This window comes from Pongo pygmaeus, chromosome 8, assembly GCF_028885625.2.
Source record: "Pongo pygmaeus isolate AG05252 chromosome 8, NHGRI_mPonPyg2-v2.0_pri, whole genome shotgun sequence".
Lineage (NCBI taxonomy): Eukaryota > Metazoa > Chordata > Mammalia > Primates > Hominidae > Pongo > Pongo pygmaeus.
The window spans coordinates 90,164,284-90,188,842 of NC_072381.2; the positions used below are offsets into that span (position 1 = coordinate 90,164,284).

Genomic DNA, 24,559 nt, shown 5'->3' on the forward strand with positions numbered 1-24,559 from the left:
TTATAATTCAATTCATTAAAGCAGACCCAAGACTTTGGAAAAGAACATTATATTAAAATGTTCCCTTGGGCATTTCAATTAATGTGTTTATGTGAATATAAAATACACACACTTGGTATAATATGAAAAATGTAGTCTAAAGTTTCTCTCCTACCCATCTCTTTTTCCCAAGACTTTTACTAGATACTTTTCCAGAGATGGATGACAGTATAAGTGTATTACTGCTTTTATTACAAATGATAGTCTCCTATGCTACTGAAAGCATCATGCTTTTTCTTAACATCATATAATTACAATTCAGTATGTATAGAGAATATTGTTCTTTTTGACCAGCTTCATGTACTCTACTAGTAATTTTTTATTAGACATCTATATTGTTTTTCTTTTGCTATTATAAATAAGCTGCAATGAATACCTTTGTACATGTCCTTTGTATATGTAGGAAGATTCTAGAAGTCAAATGGTTTATAAATTGTACATTTTGATCGTATTGCAAAATTGCCTTGTATAGAGGTTGAACCCATTTCACTAATTGTGTATGAGTTGTCTGCATCCCTAGACTCTCCTCAGGCACAAAATGTTTTGAATTTTGAAATTTGCAAATCTGATAAATCAAAAATGGTATATTACTTTTGGCACTGTCTGATTGTAGGTGAGGTTGAGATTCATCTCATGTTTAAGCCTTTTTTTTTTTTGTTCCTGCTGTTTCTAACCTTTGCTCATTTTATTTTCTATTGATATTTTTTATATTTTCTATTGGTTATTTGTTACTAAATTCTTTGTAAATGTGTTGCTGGTCTTTATGCATTAAAGACACTGGCCCTCTGTGTGTAGTACTTATGGTAAATACATGTTGTTTGTTATTTATTTTTATTATTTTTTTCTTATAGATAATTTTAAATTTCAATATAGATAATTTCAATATTATAATAAATAAAAATTATCTATTTTTTATGGTCAGGATTTGGTATAATTCTTAGAATGGTTAATTCTTAGATTTTTCTTTAAACATTTATTAAGTCCTAGTTTTATTTTTCTTATTTAAATCTCTGATCCATCTGAAATACATTTTGGTATAATAAGTGATTACAAATTTAACCATTTGCCTCAACCCACTTATTGACTAACCGTCTTTATTTCACAGAGAGACAATGTCACCTATTTTGTGTAGTAAATTATATATAAATACATATACTTAAAAAACATAAATTATGTTTTAATTATTAGCAAAGTTAGCTTCCCCTATATTTCTTCATTTTTCAGAATTTGTCTGGCCATATTTGAGTTCAGGATTGTTCTTCCAAGAAGCAAACTTATACTTATCAGTGTACTATGCAAAAAGATACTGATGGGACCAGCAGTGGGATTTAGGAAATATCTAATATAATTCTATTTAACTTTACTTTTTAAACATCAAACAAGAAACGCTGATTTTCGTTAAAAGGAGAAGACATGTCACTAGGGGTGCAGATATGGCATCAACTTCAATGTTTTCCCCAGAAAACACTTCCAACAACGTCATTCCCGTGGGTTTTTCCTCAGAACATTCCTGTATTGAGGTATTCAGTTGTTGTTATTTGGGAAATGGAGCATATTATCTGAATTCCTACAACAAAAGAAAATTGTGGGTATGTGTTCTTTTTTTCTCTTTTGCCATGTTTTCTGATCTAGTTTCCACTAATTAAGCAGTAATTTAGTCTCTTACACTTTGAAGTTTCACTCATTACCTGGCTTCTGTAAGTCAACAAAAGGCAACATCTAAAGCTCTTAGTATTGGACCATCACTTTGGGGACTGCTAATTGAATGTAATTACTTTATTTTGTGCCAGGGCTCATACTTGCAACATTGCCTTGTAATAATTTAAATTGTCTGCATACTGCAGGGGGACTGTTTGACGCCAGAGTGGAGACGGTCAGGCAGCCACTCGGGCCTTGGAAGCAAAGTCAAAAGTAAGGAGACATTGTCATTTGGCTACCTACTCATTAGCTGCCCTCTACGGCTGTCTGTTGTTTTGAGTGAACAGGATGTGTCGTGACTGAATCTTGCCCCTAAAAATAGCTGTGAAAACATGCATTTGGGATGTACAGTAATTGGTTGCTTAGTTGATTGCAGATATTTTTAAAGACTTTGGGAAAAGGCAAGATATTTTTAAACTATGACCTTGCCATGCAATACCACATTACTTTTCTCTCTCTCTCCTGCCTCTCTCAATCTCTGTTTATGTGCATGTATAATGTATATATGTATGTGTATATATACATATATATACACACACAGACAGAGAGAGAGAGAAGAGTTGTAATGGCAAAAACAAAATGATGAGACTGAAATTTAGAGATGTCTTTTAAAATCCTGCTTGAGGTATTTGAAGCATGGTGTGTAGCTAAAGAATAAAATCAAGTCCTCTTGTCATTTCCCTGGTCTGATATTTTGGCAACCACTTTGCTTCCAGGAGGATTCATCACTCAAAGTCTTTTTTTTTTTTTTTTTTTTTTTTTTACAGCATGGTAGAAGAGTTTATTGTAGAAGGAGGAAATTACAAGCCTGAAACCCTTAACAGGCTCAGGAAAAGCTCTCTGACCCACACACTAGGTGCAATCCAACCTGAATTTTTGCTTCTACTTCGGTGATTAATCATATAGTGAATCTGGCCTCACTGGCTCTAATAACAGGGGTTGCCTTTGGCTCTTTGTGGACCAGGGAAATAAGAGCATCTTTCCCGAGTGTCAGAATACTCCCCTTTTGTTAATGGTGCCAGCAGGTCTACACCACTGGCAGTTAAAGCTAATATGAGCCTTTCATTCTCAAATTGCACACAAGAATTTTTTTTAAGTACTACAGTTTTGAAAGAAAGAGTAACATATATGGCAACAGGAAAAAAAATTACTAAAAAAGATTTTAAATTGGATAAAATTAAGTGCAAGTCTTTGATTTACCTGCATCTGTTTTAATTATTTCTTCATGATGCTTGGAAGAATACAATGACCACCAAAGCAATAGATGCCTATTCTTTCCTGATATGATATGTGCTTACTGTATGCTTTTAAAAAAAGTAATTCAAATATCACAATACTTTTCAAAACACAATTCAGTTGTTTTCAGTATATTCGCAAAACTGTATAGCCATTACCACTCTCTAATTCCAAGCCATTTTCATCTCCTCGATGTCACACTCCATACCCATTAGCAGTCACTTCCCATTCAATCCTCACCAACCTGTGGTAATATTTTCTCCACTTGCTGTCTCAGGATTTGCCTATTGTAAACATTTTCTATAAATGGACTCCAGTGATATGAGGCCTTTTGTGACTGATGTCTTTCACTTGGCATAAGGTTTTCAAGGTTCATTCATGTTGTAACTTGTATCAGTACTTCATTCTTTTTAAAGTTTCAATAGTATTTCATTGTTTGGATACATTGCATTTTGTGTATCCACTCTTTACTGGTAGACAGTTGGTTGTTTCCACTTTTTAGCTATTTTGAATAATGCTGCTATGAACATTTATGTATAAGCTTTTGTGTGGACATATATTTTCAGTTCTCTTTTGTATATGCCTGGGGTAGAATTGCTAGGTCATATGGTGACTCTATATTTAACTTTTTGAGGAAAGTGGTTGCACCATTTTACATTATCATCAGTAATTTATGAGGGCTTCAAATTCTCTGCATCTTCAACAACACTTTTTAATGTCTATCTTTTATATTGTAACCAACCCAGCAGTTACGAATAATTATCTCAAGGTTTTTTTTATATTTTAAGTTCTGGGGTACATGTGCAGAATGTGCAGTTTTGTTACTTAGGTATATACATGCCATGGTGGTTTGCTGCACCCATCATCTACATTAGGTACTTCTCCTAATGCTATCCGTCCCCTAGCTCCCCAACCCCCAGCAGGTCCCAGTGTGTGATGTTCCCCTCCCTGTGTCCATGTATTCTCAATGTTTAACTTCCACTTATGAGTGAGAACATGTGGTGTTTGGTTTCTATCTGCATTTCCCTAATGCCTAGTGATGTTGAGCATATTTTCGTGTATTCGTTGGTCATTTACACATCTTCTTTGGAAAAAATGCCTACTGAAGTCCTTTCCCCTTTTAAAGTTAGGTTATTTTCTTTCGTTATTAAGTTGTAACAGTTCTTTGTGTATTCTGGATAGCAGACTATTATCAGATAAATGACTTGCAAATATCCTCTCCCATTCTTTGGATTATCTTTTTCCTTTTTCGTTAGTGTTATTGTTCAGTTTATCTATTTTTTTTTCTTTTGTATCCCGTGCTTTTGGTATGGCATTTAGGAAACCACTGCATAATGCTAGGTATCCAAATTTACCCGTATGTTTTCTTCTAAGGGTTTTGTAGTTTTAACTCTTAGATTTCAGTCGTTATTCCATTTTGAGTTAATTTTTTATGATGTGAGGTAAGAGTCCTACTTAATTCTTTTGCATAAGAATATCTAGTTGTCCTACAGCTATTTGTTGAAAAGACTATTCTTTCTTTTAGATATGTATATTTTTATTATACTTTAAGTTCTAGGGTACATGTGCACAATGTGCAGGTTTGTTACATATGTATACATGTGCCATGTTGGTGTGCTGCACCCATTAACTCGTCATTTACATTAGGTATATCTCCTAATGCTATCCCTCCCCCTCCCCCCACCACACAACAGGCCCCAGAGTGTGATGTTCCCCTTCCTGTGTCCATGTGTTCTCATTGTTCAATTCCCATCTATGAGTGAGAACATGCGGTGTTTGTTTTTTTGTCCTTGTGATAGTTTGCTGAGAATGATGGTTTCAGGCTTCATCCATGTCCCTACAAAGGACATGAACTCATAATTTTTTATGACTGCATAGTATTCCATGGTGTATATGTGCCACATTTTCTTAATCCAGTCTATCATTGTTGGACATTTGGGTTGGTTCGAAGTCTTTGCTATTGTGAGTAGTGCCGCAATAAACATACATGTGCATGTGTCTTTATAGCAGCATGATTTATATTCCTTTGGGTATATACCCAGTAATGGGAGGCTAGGTCAAATGGTATTTCTAGTTTTAGATCCCTGAGCAATCACCACACTGTCTTCCACAATCGTTGAACTAGTTTACAGTCCCACCAACAGTGTAAAAGTGTTCCTATTTTTCCACATCCTCTCCAGCACCTGTTGTTTCCTGACTTTCTAATGATTGCCATTCTAACTGGTGTGAGATGATATCTCATTGTGGTTTTGATTTGCATTTCTCTGATGGCCAGTGATGATGAGCATTTTTTCTTGTGTCTGTTGGCTGCATAAATGTCTTTTTTGAGAAGTGTCTGTTCATATCCTTCACCCACTTTTTGATGGGGTTGTTTTTTTCTCATAAATTTGTTTGAGTTCTTTGTAGATTCTGGATATTAGCCCTTTGTCAGATGAGTAGATTGCAAAAATTTTCTCCCATTCTGCAGGTTGCCTGTTCAGTCTGATGGTAGTTTCTTTTGCTGTACAGAAGCTCTTCCGTTTAATTAGATCCCATTTGTCAATTTTGGCTTTTGTTGCCATTGCTTTTGGTGTTTTAGACATGAAGTCCTTGCCCATGCCTATGTCCTGAATGGTATTGCCTTTCACAAAATTCAACAGCCCTCCATGCTAAAAACTCTCAATAAATTAGGTATTGATGGGAGGTATCTCAAATTAATAAGAGCTATTTATGAGAGACCGACAGCCAATATCATAGTGAATGGGCAACAACTGGAAGCTTTCCCTTTGAAAACTGGCACAAGACAGGGATGCCCTCTCTCATCACTCCTACTCAACATAGTGTTGGAAGTTCTGGCCAGGGCAATTAGGCAGGAGAAAGAAAAAAAGGGTATTCAATTAGCAAAAGAGGAAGTCAAATTGTCCCTGTTTGCAGATGACATGATTGTATATCTAGAAAACCCCATTGTCTCAGCCCAAAATCTCCTTAAGCTGATAAGCAACTTCAGCAAAGTCTCAGGATACAAAATCAATGTGCAAAAATCACAAGCATTCTTATACACCAATAACAGACAGAGAGCCAAATCATGAGTGAACTCCCATTCACAACTGCTTTAAAGAGAATAAAATACCTAGGAATCCAACTTACAAGGGATGTGAAGGATCTCTTCAAGCAGAACTACAAACCACTGCTCAACGAAATAAAAGAGGATACAAACAAATGGAAGAACATTCCATGCTCTTGGATAGGAAGAATCAGTATCGTGAAAATGGCCATACTGCCCAAGGTAATTTACAGATTCAATGCCATCCCCATCAAGTTACCAATGACTTTCTTCACAGAATTGGAAAAAACTACTTTAAAGTTCATATGGAACCAAAAAAGACCCCACATTGCCAAGTTAATCCTAAGCCAAAAGAACAAAGCTGGAGGCATCATGCTACCTGACTTCAAACTATACTACGAGGCCAAGGTTACAGTAACCAAAACAGCATGGTACTGGTACCAAAACAGAGATATAGACCAATGGAACAGAACAGAGCCCTCAGAAATAATACCACACATCTGCAACTATCTGATCTTTGACAAACCTGACAAAAACAAGAAATGGGGAAAGGATTCCCTATTTAACAAATGGTGCTGGGAAAATTGGCTAGCCATACGCAGAAAGCTGAAACTGGATCCCTTCCTTACACCTTATACAAAAATTAATTCAAGATGGATTAAAGACTTAAAATGTTAGTCCTAAAACCATAAAATCCCTAGAAGAAAAGACTATTCTTTTCCCATTTAATGGTCTTGGCATCCGGTTGAAAATTAACTTATCATGTATGGATTTATCCCTGGGCTTTCAATTACATTCCATTGGATTATATGTTTATCCTTTTGCTAGTATCATATGGTCTTGAATTCTATAATTTTGTAGTAAGTTTTATAATGAGGGAGTGTGACTCTTCCCACTGTGTCTGTCTTTCAAGATTGTCTTGGATGTATGTTTAATTCTAACATAATTACAATAAAATTACAATACAAATTTTGACCTGAAAAATCTGAAAGCATAATTTGATTTTCAAAAAGTATTTTTAAAGATTGTCTCATAAAATTAATAATTTCAAATTATCTGAGTGTTTCAGTCTACTAACCACTCTTCAGTAATAAAGGAACCTTTTAGTAAATGCCCTGACTCATCCAAATCCAATTTCTATTCAGCAAATTAATGTTTTAGAATGCTAAATTATTGTGGGAGTAAAGAATTCAATAGAATATTTTGAATTATATGCTTAGTGGATAATTTGTGTCAAAATACCTATGTTTAAGTTCTATTATTCATTGCTGATGAACTAGAGCAAGGAAGTTTGTCTAATCTTGATTTTTCCTAATTTAAATTCATTATAAGTTTATGTTGCAGGCAGCTAGAAGGGAGGAAACAGGAAGTGAAGAGCACATGCTTCCCTCCACAGGCTCAATCAGAATACTGCACACACCACTCCCACTCAACATATCATTACCCAGAACTTAGTTACATGACCATTGCCAGCTGTTAAGAGAGACTGAGAAATAGCCTTAATTCTGGACAACCATGCTTTCAGCTAAATGCAGAGAAACCATCTGCTACAGATAACCCAGCCATTCCTCTGCCAAACTCCTTGGTTAAGTTCCATTCACCTTTTATTGGCATGTCCAGTTTGTATCTTTCATCCAGAAAAGTTTTAGCATGTGTGATGACATACTTATTGTGATTACAATTTTCTTAGGCATTTTTTTCATTTCTTATTTTGAGGTTTGAGTTTTATCAAAGCACTGCAGATACTTGATAACAAGTCAAATACTACAGAAAAGTTAGTGAAAAGCAAGTTATGCCCTTTGTCCACAGCACGCATTCTATAATTTTTATGATGCTTACTTTCATAACTATATGTATCTGAACTTCTATTTACTGTTTTATCTAATTTAGACAATACCTATTAGTTCTCCAATGTGGAAAATAAGGATTTCACTCACCTACTGTATCCCATTCCCCATCTATTTACACATATCAGAATTTACAAATTATTTGTTAGTTCTTATACTGGTTACCTTTATAACCTTTAATATACATACTTATAGCTCTGATTCTTACGCTAACAGTTTTTCACAGTACTTTTTCATTCCTGCTTTGTAAAATGGGGCCCCAGTATTTCTCTACCTTTTCTCTATTTCCCATTTTTCTGTCAACTACATTTTTAGTTGTACATTGTCAAAATTGTGAATAGTTTCATTCTGCCTGACAACTACATAAAGTCTTGATACATATACATATTCTTATCAGTAGGCTGTAAAAGTTGGAGATCAATTGTAGGATTTATGTAATTATGACTATGAAAATAAGATGATATGGTTAGGTCAAGTGATATGCTAGAATTATATTTTCATGTTTAGAGTTTTATTGCCTCAACTCTTGGGCAAATCAATGGAGACTGTTCCTAGCATGAGTGTCAAATGAACTTTTCCTTTTCTATGCCTCATCAGTTGCTCAAAATTATGCTTCATTTGAGTTCCTTTCTTGTTTGAAAGAACTAGTTATTGCTCTTAAAGTTTCTAACGTCCTTCATTTAGTTTCTTGAAGTATTTCCTTTATCATTCACTACTTATTATTCTCCAATTTTCTATCCTATTATTGATGCTATAAATCCTTTCGCACATCTTTTTTTTTTTTTCTTATAGATCTCTCCCAAATCCTCTCTCCCTGCTCCTGTTGATTGGGTGCCCTCACCTTGCTGCACAGCGGTTACAATGGACTGTCCTATGATTGCTTTCCTGGTTTGAAAACTTTGACTCTTGAATCAAATGAATTCCACTTCATATGCTTTTATTTTGCAGAAACATTTCAAGTTAACTTCTCTAGAAAAATCCTTCTGAAATGTAAAATTATTGAATTCCTCCTTATAAGTAAAAAAATTCTCATTCTGTACTCACACTTGAATGCTGGATAAAGGGTCTAGGTTACATTACTTTATTTCATAACCTAAAATGCTTTCTTCCTTAAGTCTTCCAAAATACCATATTAATCAAAGAATGTGATTTCAGTTCCTATTTTTTTGCACACAGCTTGGTTTTTCCTTTCTGAACTCATTTATGATTTTATTTTTATCCTAGGTATTCTGAATAGCAGTCTTTGAGTTAAGCACTTTTGAGATCCCCAGAGCGGTTTCAATGTCACTTTAGGTAGCCTGTGTGCCTCGGGTGCCAATCTTTTTTTTTTTTTTTTTTTTTTTTCTTTGAGACGGAGTCTTGCTCTGTCTCGCAGGCTGGAGTGCAGTGGCGCGATCTCCGCTCGCTGTAAGCTTCGCCTCCCGGGTTCACGCCATTCTCCTGCCTCAGCCTCCCGAGTAGCTGGGACAACAGGCGCCCGCCACTACGCCCGCCTAATTTTTTGTATTTTTAGTAGAGACGGGGTTTCACCGTGTTACCAGGACGGTCTCGATCTCCTGACCTGTGATCCGCCCGCCTCAGCCTCCCAAAGTGCTGGGATTACAGGCGTAAGCCACCGCGCCTGGCCCGGGTGCCAATCTTAATGTATAAAATCACCAACTTTTGAAGAACCAGGATAGGATAATAACAACTAATATAGTCAAATGCCCTACCTAATATTTTATTTTATTAAAATAAACTATAAATTTATTTTATTGGTGATGAATTTTTCTTCCAAAAGGATTAAAGATCTAAATTTTAAAATAATAATAAAATGTGCTGGCACTTAAAAAACACATGGGTATATACATAGTTTATTCTGGAAATGAAAGACTTTATAGGCAATGATTAAAAGAAAGAAACAATAGAGAAAAAGATTGTAAGTTTACATAAATTTGAGAAGCTTCTAAACTAAAAAAATAATTAAAATATAAGGCGGCAACTGAAAAACTGAGAAAATTATTGCAAGATCGCCATAGACAGAGGTTTTATGTTCTCACTATGAAAATGAGCTCTTAGAAATTGAAAAGAACATGAAGGTAAAATTATTTTTTAAAACATGAAAAACTATCCCAAAAGATAAAAAAATTCAAACATCCAAATAGGTGACTCATAAAAGAAAAACTATAAAAAAAATGGAAAATAAATTATGAAAATATATTCATTTTACATAAAATGTAAAGAAGAATAGCAAGAAATTTGCCTTTTTCACATATCAAATTGCTGAACCAAAAATATTTTTAAATTTTAAATTAAGATGGTAATTGATTTTAAATTAAGATGTTATTTAGTGATGACCTGCTGTGAGGAACCAGGTACAAGCTCTTGTACCCAGCTTGTGACACTTAAAAGTTGTAAAATGTGCTGGGTGCGGTGGATCATGCCTGTAATCCCAGCACTTTGGGAGGCCGAGGCGGGCGGATCATGAGGTCAGGAGATGGAGACCATCCTGGCTAACATGGTGAAACCCCGTCTCTACTGAAAAATACAAAAAATTATCCGGGCGTGGTGACGGGCGCCTGTAGTCCCAGCTACTCAGGAGGCTGAGGCAGGAGAATGGCGTGAACCCGGGAGGCGGAGCTTGCAGTGAGCTGAGATCTCGCCACCGCACTCCAGCCTGGGTGACAGAGCGAGACTCCATCTCAAAAAAAAAAAAAAAAAAAAAAAAAGTTATAAAAAATGTATAGCATTCAATTGACCAATATATACTAAAGGCCATAAAAGGTTTATTTTCTTTGACTTAGTAATACCATTTCTAGAAATCTAAGCTAGGAAAATTTAAATCAGGTGAGTATGTAAAGATGCATGTGTGAGAATATCCAACACTTAGCTGTTTATAATAAAATTAGAAATAACCTAAATGCCCAAAAGTAGGGCTTATGTCTGTGTCATATTCAGATAAGTGTATTAAAAACGATACCATGTCTACATATTTACTGATATAAGAAGACACTGAGATATTGTCCAATGGAAACTGCATCTTCAAAACAGCATATATATTACAATTCCATTTTTAAAACCGATGTACATAATTGAAAAATTATTCCTGATTTGATCCAGAAGCTCAAATACCATCATATAAAATTATTTAAAAGTCCAGAAAAACAGATGCAATTAACATTAAGAGTGGTGTTCTCTGGAATGTGATTTTGGTTTTCTTTATAATTTTCTGTATTTTCTAAAATGTCTAAAATGAGGAGGTACTAAAAGTGAGAAGAAAATGAGTTAACTGAATCTTCTATTGAAATATTTTATTTTGGTGCCTCTTGACAATCAGAGAGCTTCAGAATATAAATTTTCTAGTGACGTGGTATGGAATAAACTTCCATTTACCATGATAATTTCAACTTTTCTTACCTCAGTTTTCATATAGGCCTTTGCATTAATCTCACCACAGTAAATTTGTTTTTCTCACATTTTTTTTCTTTCTGTGGTCTCATGTTTTCTAATTATTTAAAGACAAGCACTCATTCTTTACTTGGACAAAATATTATTAATATCCCCACCATTTGGGATGATATTTTTATAGGGTATTATAATAGGTTTTTATGTATGAATTTGACTATTAAATTGAAATAATTCACACTAAATACAGATAGAAAGAATAACTTATTTAATCAGACCAGATGATATGATTAAAGCTATTGTTCCTGTAGATAGAGAGTAGGTTATGTACTTATCCAGATAATTTGATTACTGTAAACGGTCAACTTTGCCTGAATTATCTGGATAATGCCTCACTTCTCCATTTTACATAGCCCAAGGTTCTAGGTTTATTTTTGCGTCCCACGGACCACTTTCTGCAGTGATCAGCAATCAGAGAAAATCAGATTATCACTCTGTTTAACCTTCCTGTGCCTTGGGTAATTAAGTCAACAAATTAGCTAAAGGCTCCAATGCGGAAGAGGATTGGTAGACTGTGGTTAAGACACATATTTATGAATTTTCCCTTAAGCTGCTTTTTTTTTAAGGAAGCTTTGATAAGAAGCATATGATCTCAATTATCATTAACTCTTTGTGGTTTCCGTGTTTGGGAGCTTGAACTAGACTTTAGAAGGCCTAGGACTCCCTTCCATGTGTGCCTGAGCAGTATATTGGCAGTCCATTCACATTTTCCATCTCGTTATCTCACATCAAGAAAGCAGACTTAAATCACTCTTCACACACTCATTACAGACTGAGGGACTATACTTACTTAAGCAGGCTGCTTTGGGATTTTCTTTAGTGACTCTTGGTAATATGCTTTTGTAATCAACTGAACGTCTTTCTTTAAGGCTATTTTTCAATACAAAATTCTTTAAAATGAAAGCTCTTAAAATCTAAGGGAAAGGTATGGACATAAAAACAATTCCTATCATGTACACATAAATAAGAACTTAATAAAAATGTATTGCTATTGTTTCAAAATCTAACCTTTATTTTTTAATGTTGTTTTGTTATTTGTTTTTCAGTATTTTGAATTTAGTTTTTCTGTAGAAAAGTTTTGAAGGATACCAGAATGTGTAATAGCTGATGTGTCATAATATCATTATTGATTATACATATTGATAAGCTACTCCAAATATTAACCTTTGATTCAGAACCAGGAATGGGCTTAGAGTGAGGACTCGCAGGACTTGGCCAGCTGGAATGCACAGGCTGATGAGCCCAGCTATGTCTGAGTGCACAATTTCAAAGGAGCATGTCTGTCTCACTAATCCTGTGTAAATGTGTAAATCATTCAAGTTTTAATCAAATCAAGTGTTCTGTCTGATGGAACCCTTCAAACGTAGGGCATATAACTTCAAGAAAAGTGGAGTTTTGTTCTGCAAATCATCATATCAAACATTATATTTGTGATGAGGCAGATTTTCTGGTTATCTATGTATATATCATACTGCCATAGAAGTAAGAAAAATATTTCAAATACTATCACTTTGGTATATCACTCCCACATCTAATAGAAAAGTGGCATCCTCTAAAAATAAGGACTTGGAGAATGTATAATTGTGCTTTTTCACTCATTGCTTTGATGAGAGAACAATTCTATAATGCCTACCAATACTGACATTAATGTAACAGCCAAAGCCACAGAAACACCTGGATAAATAGTGGGTGTTTATGGAAGTGGGATTTTGACATTGTGGCAACACACTTTATTATAATTTTATTTTGAAGAATTGTTACTGTTGCTCACTTTTAAAATAATATTAACCATGCGTTAATCAGAAATCAGCCTATTGCATTTTACTGTACAAAGGAACCATTACTGAATCTAAAAACAGTTGATGATAGTGACATTATCACTATTATTAACTTATAATAGTGGCTGTTTTCCTGTTATTAAAACCATGTGAAAATTTCAATTAAAATTAACTTTTTAAAGCTGAGTAACCCCAGGAAAGAGACAATGTCCATCTTTTCCAGGGGCAGGGAACAAGTTTCTGTCTTAGCTGCACGTAATTCTCCATAAAGATGTAGAAATTGAAGAGTACCTTATTATACCACAGATAATTTATCAATCTCATTCTGCAACTGAACAACTTCCCTATTCCTGGTTTGCATGGAAGACAGGCTAGATTAACTCACTGAGATAAATATTCCCCAAGATTTTTATGAATTACAAAAGGTTTTTTTTTTTTTTGCTATTTCAAGAGGAGCATTTTATTGCCTTGGTAGCTGCAAACAAATCTTAATGTATTATTCCAAATGACTTGCCCAGTTTGCCTCCTAAGATATGGATTGAAAAAATAAATATTATATTTTAGATAATGAAAGCAATGGGTACCCAATGTGAAACTTGAAAAATGGGTAAAAAAAAATGAAAAATAAATACTAGTTGGTCATTAAGTAGGAATATTTTTATACATTTTTAGAGTTTTCTGTGAATATGCATTTTCCACAATTGAGAACACACTGCATATTATTTCGAGTCACATTTCTTCCTGACTTAGTATTATAGCATGTGTATATCATTTAGAATTTATTATATTTCAAGGGTCAGTAAACCCAATTCAAACTGGCTGAAAAAAATCCAGGACGTTATTGGCCATAGAACTGAAAAATCCAGCAGGGGAAGTAGATTCAAGCACACACCAAAAGTTCTTCTGGGCTCTGGTTTTATTTACTTTCACTTCTCTCAGATTTACTTTCTTTACTTGGCTTTTCCTCATATTAGCTTCCCTTATGGTATGGAACTCAAACCACTAGTATCAGTCCCAGACTTTACACCCTCTTACCACTGTATTCAAAGAGAGATATTGTTTTCCAAAGCTCTTATAAAAGAAAATATTTGTTCCAATATTTCTAGAAAAATATCAAAGGTACCCTCTAATTAGAGCTGTTTAGATCTGGTGCATGCCCCTAAAACAATCATTAAGACAAGGGAACATTTTTTTCTGATAGTCTTAGACTTAGGATACATGTTCCAACCCATCTGGTCCACACAGACCACGTACTATTTAATGCTCTTATAACTACCACCTTAAAAGTATCTATGCACTTATAGCTACCACATTAAAAGTATCTTCACAAATATCATTATAATGTCGGTGTACTATCTCATTTTACTGTTATACCAACATTTTATTTAACATGCTTCTCTTATTAGATATTTAGGCTGTGTCCAACATTTCTTTTTTTGTTGTTGTTGTTGAGATGAAGTCTCACTCTGTCACCCAGGCTGGAGTGCAGTCGTGGGCTCTCGGCTCACTGAAAGCTCCGCCTTCTGGGTTCACACCATTCTCCTGCCTCAGCCTCCTGAGTAGCTGGGACTACAGGTGCCCATGACCACACCCGGCTAATTTTTTGTATTTTTAGTAGAGACGGGGTTTCACCGTGTTAGCCAGGACGGTCTCGATCTCCTGACCTCATGATCCACCCACCTCGGCCTCCCAAAGTGCGGGGATTACAGGTGTGAGCCACCGCGCTTGGTCAACATTTCTGTAATGTAAATCATTTTGCAAATATCTTCTTTTATAAATATTTGGCTGCCTCGGGTTTTAATCTTTTAAAGATTACTACAAGTATAATAGATGAAAGAAAAAGATATTTTTCTTTCTTATGTTGCTTTTTAGAAGAACCATATACCTCATATGTAGGGATACCTATCTATTACATCCTTGCCAGCATCATTATTTAAAAATAAAATCTTTGTAATTTGTGAAATCATATACATCATGGTTATTTTTATTCAACTTTATTTACTTTACTAATGAAATTTATATTTCTCTTTAGTAATAATTGAGGATAGTAATTGAGCACTACTGTACACCAATTACTAGTCTGGACTTATAGATATCAGATTATTTCAACATCTTAAAACCTATATAATTAATTCACTTGCCAAAAGTAAAATAAATAGTTAATGGATGGCCATCCAGGATTCGAATCATGTTTACCTGACTCAAATCTAAGCTTTTAATAATCTTGCAAAACTACTTCCTGAATTATCCATAGCAACTATTCGTATTTCCTACTTTGTTATTTGGTTATAACATTTACTGTGATTCACTGGAGAGAATTCTAATCTCTGCTTGTTTCCAAAATCTAAAATAGCCAAAAGACATCACAATTTAATTCACTATAGAATTGAAACTTTTCTAAGGAAAAATGAAAAATCTGGTGAAAGTCAAAGTCACAGTTTCTACACAGATTACTACCATTTTTGTCATTCAGCACATGGGTGCTAAACTCAAATGCTCTACATAACTTTGTATTATTAATGTTTGCAAAAGGTAAAAAAAAAAAAAGAATTTATTGCTTTAGCCCTCTTCTCTACGTCCTTGTCTGTCTGCCATGGCTGAAAGCAAAGTCTACAAGTGTTAATAAGATCTCTCTACAATTTGTATTTAAAATGCATACAAAATTGGAAATGGAGAGTATCTTGCCAACTTACACTAATATTCTCAGTTCATAGGTTGAAATATGAAAGAGAAGATTATAAAACTTGTATCTATGTGTTTGTATTAGCATGAAACAGAATTACATTCACAAAAGGCCTTTATGATTTTGCTAAAGAATATTCAGCACAGATCAAAGAAACACATTATTCTTATATTGTGAACATAGTAAGCCACAGGAAAACTTTCACCTTTTGTAAGTTTCTGGGGCATCAAGTTACCCACTGGAAGATGAATTTTTACATCCTAATTCATTTCACCAGAAATCTTTATAAGTCATATATATTTATCTGTCTCTCTCTCTCTCTGCCTCTCTCTCTCACACACACACACACACACACACACACACACGTGCGCAGAAAGATACCTATGGGAGGTCACATTCTACTTTATCTATTGCACTTATATCACTTCAAAAAGTCACCAGTAGAGGGAGTAAATAATTTGAAAATCAAATTAATTTTTATTTACTTTATTTTTTAAGTTATATAAATATTAACCTATTTCTGCAAAATCTCTGGCTAAAAATTCCCATTATTACTTATGCAAGATTTATAACTGTGTAAGACACTCTTAAAAATATAAAATATAATTACAAATATAAGATTTATAACTGTATAACACTCAAAATATAAAATATAATTACAAATATAATTTATAAATCTCTTAGTAATCTAAATCATAATCACACATGTTAAAAAAAGACTATGGACTTGAATCAAATGGACCTGGGTTTTTCTCTCCTTGCTCAGATTTTTTTCTAATTGTGGAACTTGAGACAAGCCATTCAATTTACCTTTTTCACTTTTCATGTCTTCCAAATGGAACCAAATAATAAATCGAGATATGACGTCACAGAGCACAGGATTAAATACAATGATGTATGTAAAGTTATTAGCATTAAGAAATATTAGAGGTTTTTTTTACTTCATTAGTTTTCTCCATCTATGCGTAATTCACCTTGCTTCCTTCCCATCTCCCTTTTGAGTATCAACAACCTCTAGATTGGAAAGGAGTGAGAAGGCATTGAAATATCTCTCTCGCAAATTGTATTGTCCACCTCTAGTTGCCCTACCACATGATACACCATTCCGACTTCTCTCAGCTCTGCCATCTCTTTAATCTGTTTTTGGTATTACCTGAAATTCCAAGACACAATCCCTTCAAAAATAATGTATCTCCTCCCCGAAGACATCCTCCCCTTTTCTATTCCATTTCTTCAGTCACCATAGCAAAATCCCACAACACTGTTGAAGTATATCAGACTTTCCTAACGAGTTTGGTCATCTGAAGGGATTTAGAGTGTCCATGACAAAAAATTAAAGAAAAATCTCTAAATATTCCCAAAGTCTAATATAAAAATACCCATGAAATTAGGGATTCTTCAGTCAGGATATTCTCTTCAGGAGGATCCATTGCTCTTGAGCTTCTTTTCTGAACTCAGGATTGAACTTTCTGGAAAGCCCTCCCTCCTCTAACCTCTTCTCTGAGAGTTACCACCCTTAGGGAATACAAACACAAGCTCACAGATGCTGGTCTTACTTCAGGCTCACTATCCTCATAGAATACTTCCCCGAGACTAAGTCATCTGCTTGAAATAGTACCCTAGACCTCCAGCAGGACACCCAAGGTGTTGCTTGGCACCACACATGCCACAGAACACTCTGACTGTAAAAAGGCTGTTCCAGTTTGCTCCTCTTGAAGTCATCTGTTTAATTGTATTATGGTCAGTGGACAGCTGTTGGAGTGTACCTGGGAACACACACACACACACACATTTCAATTTCCAAAGGACAAAATTTCATTCTCAGAGTTCATTTAATCCTACAGGAAGGAGAAACACGTTTTCCTAACTGCATCAGTATTTGCAAGGTCACCCGTTTTACTGGGTGTTAGTAATTCACATTTTAGGCAGAGCGACATGATTAGTTCATTTGTTTCAGCTGAACAGACTCTCAGTTGTGCACTCAGATCTGCCCCAAATAATACGTAAGCCAACTGATGACTTACTTATCTGCTGATTGTGACTGCCATAACTACACAAATACTTGAGTTTACTCCTTATAAGGGTCCAGTTAAATGGAACAGCGTTTTCCTAGTGTGTGCCCCACAGCTGACCTTTGAGAAGGCACGACGAAGTATGTGCCAGAGGCTCATAGAAGGTAGGAACAGATGCTGCTTAGCATAGGAAAAGTGAGAGATGTTTCAGTGTTAGGAAATGGCATACTGGTAGAAAAATAGGCAGAAAAAAGCTTAGACTCACTGATATGAAAAGAGAAAGAAAGACAGAGTTGCTTACTAAAAAAGACTTGACTCCAAGTCAACAAGTGTAAGATAAACAGGACTCATGATTGTACAAGTAAAAGTGTCTTGTGATTACACTTCCTATATCTATTCTTAATAAGCTAATCTTGCTGATTTATTTTCCTTTATGTATTTTTTTCCTTTTTTAACCAGAAAATTATTAGTACAGAACATGCATCTTCCTCTCTACCTAAAATCAACAGATCTATATTGAATTCCTTATACATGTCAGGCACAATGCCAATCACTGGAAAAATACAAATAAAATACAAACCGATTGATATAGGCCAGGATCATGTGCTCCACCTCCAAATTCTTGGCTGGTGTCAGTCTCACTCAAGCCACCTGTCCTCAGAGAAGAAGGGTGGTTCATCAAAGAGACTGGGATACGTGATCACCAAAAGAAAAGTGAATGGATTATGGGGGGTCAGAAAATAAGGTCTCCACTGTATCAGGTGTGATTTCTTATTTCTTAGCCAAAGGGCTCAAAGGGCAAGATTTTATATTTCATATAAAACATAAAATTATGTTGCTGACTTTTTTTTAAAAGATTATTCCTATTTATGACCTAAACTTTAGAAATCTTTTTGCATACCCGAACCTTGTCACAGCAATGCTACACAGTACCTGGTCCACATTTAAGTACTGGACCCAGCACAGGGGTGGCAAAATAATCTGCAAAAGACTTTAAGAGGGAAAAACACATCAGAAAAAGAATCAGGGCAGTATAATGATAGTAAGCTTGACTAAATTGGATATACAGGCATATCTTGGAGATATTGTGGGTTTGGTTCCAGACCACCCCTATAATAGAAATATCTCAATAAAGTAAGTCACACAAAATTCTTAGTATACTAATGCATATAAAAGGGAAAGGGGCAGAGTAAAATGGTGGAAGAGAAGTCCTCGCTGATAGTCGCCCCTACAGGAACACTAAATTTGACAACTATCTACATCAGAAAGGCACCTTCATAAGAATTAAAAATCAGGTAAGTACTCACAGTACCTGGCTTTAATTTCATATTGCTAAAAGAGGGAATGAATAGAGTAGGAGGCCATCTTGAAATGCTGAAGCCACATGTCCCGCCTCTTCCCTCACACACTCTTTTCCACAGTGGCCCCATGGTGCAGAGAAATCTGTGCCCTTTGGCAGAGGGTTAGCTCAGCAATTGTGAGACTTTTCATTGAACTCAGTGCTGCCCTGTCAGAGCAGAAAGCAAAACCGGGCTGAACTTCGCTGATGCCCCCCCATCAAGGGAGCATTCAGACCAGCCCAAGCCATAGTGGAATTGCCCAACCCAGAAGTTAAACTTGAGTTCCAACTTCCCACAAGCCTCACCACCATGGGCTGAAGTGCTCTCAGGCCCCAAATTGAAAGGCAATCTAGGCCACAAAGACTACAAGCCCTAGTTCTGAGCTGGGCTCTGAACCAGTGCACTTTGGGGGCACTCGACTTACTAAGGCACTGGCCAGGGCAGCTAAGGCAGTGCTTGCACCTCCCCTCCCCCAACCCCAGGAAACGCAGCATGGGTCTCCAAAAGAAACCCCTTCATTCTGCTTGAGGAGAGGAGAGGGAAGAGTACAGACGAATTTTGTCTTTCATCTTGTATAGTAGCTCAGTCAAAGTATGATAGGGCACCGGTCATCTTGTACAGTAGCTTGTGAGGCCCCCATTCCAGGCCCTAGCTCCTGAACAACATTCCTAGACACACCCTGAGCCAGAATGGAAACCACCCCCTTGAAAGAAAGGACCCAGTCTTGGCAGTATCCATCACCTGCTGACTAAAGAGCCATTTGGCCCTGAATAACCAGCAGTGATACACAGGTAGCATGCCAAGGGTCTTGGTGAGATTCTGAGACATGTGGGCATCAGGTGAGACCCACCACATTCACAGCTATGGTGGCTATGGTAATGAAGTGGCATCATTGTCTGGAGTAAGTACCTAGGGTTTGTCATCTTGTGCTGAGAAGATTAACGGCAGGGACACACACACACACAGTGGGTTAGGGAGCAGAAAGTTTAACAGGGAGAAGAAAGGAGAGAGGAGAGCAGGTATCTCTCTTTTGAGAGAGAGGCATCTGAAAAGAGAAGAGCTGTGGACCACAGCAGATTTTCTAGGCAGGTTTGGGGAGGTGGCATCTGATTTATGTAGGGCTCACAGATTGGTTCGACCAGGTGTGATGTTTACATAGCACAAGGGAAAGGCTGGTCATCCCATCCTAATCTTATTATGCAAATGGGCTATTTGGCTGGCACCATCTGGTCTGTTCCTACAAGTGACTGGCAAAGGGAAGGGAAGATGGAGTCACCATTTTGAACATGTCTAGCCCTAGGTAGCTTTTTCCTGCTGGCATTTGCCTGTGCAAGCTTCGAGCTTGCTTGTCTATGTCTGCAGCTCGGTTTTACAGGCTACTCTTTATTAGAAAATGATTGGGGGCTACTCTTTATTAAAAAGGATAACCTTACTGAGGACTGTCATACCTTCACTATCTGCCTAAGTAGTTTCCTCTTAACTCCTATATCAGTAAGACTCCTGCTTGAGAAAAGCAGAGGGAAAACCAAAGGGGCCTTTGCCTTTGCCTTGCACCTTAGGAATCAGCTTCACCGCAGTTGGGTAGAGTGCCAAGCAGGATCTTGTAGTCTCTGATTCCAGGCCTTGGCTCTTGGACATTATTTCTAGACCAGCCCTGAGCCAGAGGGGAGCCCACTGCCCTGAAGGGTGAGTCCCAGGCCTGGCAGCATTCACAAGCTGATTGAAGAGCCCCTGGGCCTTAAGTGACTATCAGTGGTAGCATGGCAGTACTTGCTATGGGCCTGTGGTGGTGGTGGCCAAGGGGTGAGGCTCTTCTGCTTGAAGAAAGGGAAGGGAAGAGTGAGAAGGACTGTGTTTTTTGGTTTGAGGGCCAGCTCTGCCAAAGCAGAATAGAACACCAAGTAGACTTCTAAGGTTTTTGACTCCAGTCCTTAGATCCCAGACAGCATCTCTGGACCTACTTGGGACCTGGGGAAATCTTGGTGCCCTGAAGGGATGGACAAAAGACTGACTGGCTTGGCCATCTGCTGATTACAGAGCTCTAGGGTTTTGAGCGAACAGAAGTGGTAGCCAGGCAGTAATTACACTGGGACTTGGGTAAGGCCCCGTGTTGTGCTGGCTTTAGGTCTAACCCAAAGCATTTCCAGCGGTGGTGGCCACGGGAGTGCTTGTGCCACCCCACCCCCGGCCCCAGAGGCTCCCTTTGATTGGAAGAAAGTAAGGAAAGAGAATCAGAGTCTCTACTTGTTAATCCAGAGAATTCTTCCAGATCTTATCCAAGACTACCAAGGCAGTACCTCTATGAGTCTGTGAGAACCACAACATTACTGGACTTGGGGTGTCCTCTAATGCAGATATGGCTTAGATCACAACACTCAAGTCCTTTTGAATATTTGGGAAGCCTTCCTAAGAAGGGCAGGTACAAAAAATCCCAGACTATAAAGACTACAATAAATACCTAACTCTTCAATCCCCAGACACTGACAAACATCAATAAGCGTCAAGACCATTTGGGAAAACATGACCTCACCAAACAAACTAAATAAGGCACAAGGGACCAATCCTGGAGACACAGAGCTATGACCTTTCAGACAGAGAATTCAAAATAGGTGTTTTGAGGAAACTCAAAGACGTTCAAGGTAACATAGAGAAGAAATTCAGAATTCTATCAGATAAATTTAACAATGATAATAAAATAATTAAAAACAATCCAGTAGAAATTCTGGTGTTGAAAAATGCAATTTACATACAGAAAATGTGGCAGAATGATCAAGCGGAAGAATTTGTGAGCTTGAAGACAGGCTATTTAAACATACATAGAGGAGACAAAACAAAAAGAATTGAAACCAATGTAATACACCTACAGGATCTAGAAAATAGCTACAAAAGGGCAAATCTAAGGGTTATTGGCCTTAAATCGGAAGTAGAGAAAGAGATAGAGTAGGAAGTATATTCAAAGGGATAATAACAGAGAATTTCCCAAATCTAAAGAAAGATATCAATAGCCAAGTACAAGAAGACTATAGAACACAAAGCAGATTTAACCCAAAGAAACATGTCTCAATGCATTTAATAAACTCCCAAAGGTTGAGGATAAAGAAAGGATCCTAAAAACAGCAAGAGAAAACAAACAAATAACATATACTGGAGCTCTAATAAGTCTGGCAGCAGACTTTTCAGGGGAAACTTCACAGGCCATGAGAGAGTGGAATGCCATCAAGTGCTGAAAGAAAAACATTTTTACCCTAGAATAGTATATCCAGTGAAAATACCCTTCAAACATGAAGGAGAAATAGAGACTTTCCCAGACACAAAAAAGCTGAGGGATTTCATCAACACCAGACCTGTCCTACAAGAAATGCTAAAGGGAGTACTTCAACCAGAAATAAAAATACACCAAGGAAAACTAAGACATCATCTGAAGGTACAAAACTCACTGTCAATAGTAAGTACACAGAAAAACACAGAATATTATAACACTGTAACTGTAGTGTGCAAACTACTGTTATCTTCACTAGAAAGACTAAAAGATGAACCAAACAAAAATAATAGCTACAACAACTTTTCAAGACATAGACAGTACAATAAGATAAAATAGAAACAATAAAAAGTGGGGAAACAAAGTTAGAGTGTAGATTTTTTAATTAATTTTCTTTTTCCTTGTTTGCTTATATAAGCAGCATTAAGTTGTATCAGCTTAAAAATCATGGGTTATGAGATAGTATTTGTAAGCCTCATGGTAACTGAAATCATAAAACATACAATAGATACACAAAAGGTGAAAAGCAAGAAATTAAATCATACCACCAGAGAAAATCACCTTCACTAAAACTAAGGCAGGAAGAAAATAAAATAGAAAGAGAAGAACACAAAACAACCAGAAAGCAAATAACAAAATAGCAGGAATAAGTCCTTACTTATCAATAATAATATTGAATGTAAATGAACAAAACTCTCCAATCAAAAGACATAGAGTGGCAGAATGGATAGAAAACAAGACCCAATGATCTGTTGTCTATAAGAAACACACTTCACCTATAAAGATGTGGATAGACTGAAAATAAAGGGATGGAAAAAGACATGCTATGCCAATGAAAACCAAAAAAAGAGCAAGGATAGTTATACTTATATCAGACAAAATAGATTTAAATACAAACCTGAAAGAAGAGACAAGGGAGTTCATTATGTAATGATAAAGAAGTCAATACAGCAAGGTGATATAATTGTAAATACATATGCACCTAACACTGGAGTACCCAGATATATAAAACAAATATTACTAAAGAGAAAGATAGTCCTGAATACAATCATAGCTTGAGAATTTAACACTCCACTTTTGGTACTGGACAGATGTTCCAGACAGAAAATCAAAAAAGAAATATCAGACTGAATCTGCAGTACAGACCAAATTTACCTAATAGATATTTACAGAACATTTCATTCAACAGCTGTAGAATACAAATTCTTTTCCTCAGCACATGCATCATTCTTAAGGATAGACCACATGTTGGGTCACAAAACAAATCTTAAAATATTCAAAAATACTGAAATAATATCAAACATCTTCTCTGACCACAATGAAATAAAACTACAAAGCAATAACAAGAGGAATTTTGGAAACTATACAAACACATGGAAATTAAACAATATGCTCCTGAATGACAAGTAGGCCAATGAAAAAATTAAGGAGAAAATTGAAACATTTCTTGAAACCAATGATAATGGAAACAAAACATACCAAAACCTATGGTATACAGAAAAAGCAGTACTAAGAGGAAAGTTTATAGCTATAAGTTTATAATGACATCAAAAAAGAAGAAAATAAATAACCTAACAATGCATCTCAAAGAACTAGAAATGCAAGAACAAACCAAACCCAAAATTAGTAGGAAAAAAAGAAATAATAAAGATTAGAGGAGAAATTAATGGAAATGAAACAGAAGAAAATACAAAAGATCAACAACATGAAAAGTTGGTTTTTGGAAAAGATAAACACAATTGACAAATTTTTATCCAGACTAAGGAAAAAAGACAGAATACCCAAATAAATAAAATTAAAGATGAAAAGGATATATTACAACTGATACTGCAGAAATGTAAAGCAATATTAGTGGCTAGTATGAGGAACAACATGCCAATAAAATGGAAAACCTAGAAGAAAGGAATAAATTCCTAGATGCATACAACCTCTCAACACTGAACCATAAAGAAACCCAAGACCTGAGTAAACCAATAGCAAGTAATGAGATTGAAGCCATAATAAAAAGTCTCTCAGCAAACTGGCTAACATCATAATGACAGGATCAAATTCACACATAACAATATTAACTTTAAATGTAAATGGACTAAATGCCCCAATTAAAAGACACAGACTGGCAAATTGGATAAAGAGTCAAGACCCATCAGTGTGCTGTATTCAGGAAACCCATCTCACGTGCA

The 24,559-nt window shown here is 36.0% G+C and overlaps 2 long non-coding RNA genes across 4 annotated transcripts in view; both read right to left on the reverse strand.

Annotated features, from left to right (window-relative positions):
* LOC134740171 (uncharacterized) overlaps positions 1-20,590 on the reverse strand; it is a 60,765-nt gene extending 40,175 nt beyond the window's left edge. Inside the window, exon 1 of the long non-coding RNA XR_010127443.1 lies at positions 18,361-20,590. This is a non-coding gene — a long non-coding RNA (uncharacterized LOC134740171). The remainder of the gene's footprint in view (positions 1-18,360) is intronic.
* Positions 1-24,559, reverse strand: part of LOC134740170 (uncharacterized) — a 366,820-nt gene that overhangs the window by 242,445 nt on the left and 99,816 nt on the right. The gene's annotated exons all lie outside the window — the stretch shown is intronic.